At 43.7% G+C, this 1,339-nt stretch overlaps 1 protein-coding gene across 1 annotated transcript in view; it reads left to right on the top strand.

Annotated features, from left to right (window-relative positions):
• The window catches only part of CDX2 (caudal type homeobox 2), a 9,894-nt gene that overhangs the window by 674 nt on the left and 7,881 nt on the right, over nucleotides 1-1,339 (top strand). The gene's annotated exons all lie outside the window — the stretch shown is intronic.

A 1,339-nucleotide genomic window follows, 5' to 3' on the forward strand; every position in this document is an offset into this window, starting at 1 on the left:
TATATTAGATATATAGGTGTAATTGTGTTTGCTAGAAATAAAATCTGCCATGCAGTAAATGGAAGTATCATACAATGCCCTGAATACACAGCCAGGGTTTTCCAGCTCAGCTGACTTTGCAGGCCAGTAAAACACTTGAGAAATTGCTTGTCCTGTGCTTATAAGGCACTTAAAGATTTTTATAACCAATTAGAATGTCATGAATCGTGGGCCCATCGTTTACATTAGTTTCTGACTCATTAAGCTGATACGTGTAAGCCAATAAAGCTGATTAAGCTGCTGGCTGAGAGCAGATAGCAGCCCAGGGAATTTGGGTTTTCAGGGTCTACCAGGTATGTTCTGGTGCTGGCTGATTATGCGATGTAAAGAAAATAATGATGCTGTTGCCCATAGCAACCGCTCAGCTATATTGCATTACTGCCATGGAAAGAGGTGGTTGCTAGGGGCACTTCCAATTGTATCCGCTCGATTTCCCATACAGCAGCCGGCGGATTCCTCTCATCTGGCAACACGCGATTTGCGCAATTGTGACAGATTGGGAAATGGGCGATTGATGTGTTGCCTCGCACATGAAAAAGGCTAAAGTACATATTTCTGATGTAGATATAATGACCCCGGGCAATGCGAATCTCTGTCATCTTATCAGCTCGCCTATGACATAAATAGGTGTATTGTATTCTGAATAAATCGAGATACCTGTTGGGGCGATAAGAGCATTGATTGTATTAGCGGAAAAGAACAAAGTATATAGATGGGACAGACAAGCCAGTAAACAGTGCCATAGTTACCTTCCGATTGACAAATAGTATCTAGGGAATGTATCATTTTAATAAAATGAAAATGTTTGCAGCATGCGCCGAAATGAATGCAGCATTGTCAGGGCTGAGATAAGGAGCTGTACATATGTGAAAGAGGAGGGGGGCTCGTTTGATGCTGAGGGTGGGGAAGTGATGGGGTGTGAGGGGCGGTGAAGGGAAAGTTGAGGGGTCGGTGTAAAGTTTTCTTTTCTGATGTCCTCTGAAGAGGCGAGAAAGTCAGGCGCCCTCTCCCTTGTCATGGTAATGCCCCCCTTTGAGCTGCAGGCTGATTACAGACAAGAGTGGACAGGCTTCCATTCTACAGGCACCCATCTGTCATGTGCGCATAGCTTTGATATACACCTTGCATCCTATTGTCTTTACTGCTGACCGGAAAAGGGCAGACAGCATAGCAAATAAATAAAGATTTGTGGCACAAGCAATGCATCAGATGGGCTTCCCAATATGTGCTCAACTAGGGATTGGTTGAACCTGCAAACAATAACATTATAAGAGCAATTTAGCAACTTTGGAGAAAGAGA

Source organism: Nanorana parkeri, unplaced genomic scaffold (genome assembly GCF_000935625.1).
Source record: "Nanorana parkeri isolate BGI_ZX_2015 unplaced genomic scaffold, ASM93562v1 scaffold1095, whole genome shotgun sequence".
Lineage (NCBI taxonomy): Eukaryota > Metazoa > Chordata > Amphibia > Anura > Dicroglossidae > Nanorana > Nanorana parkeri.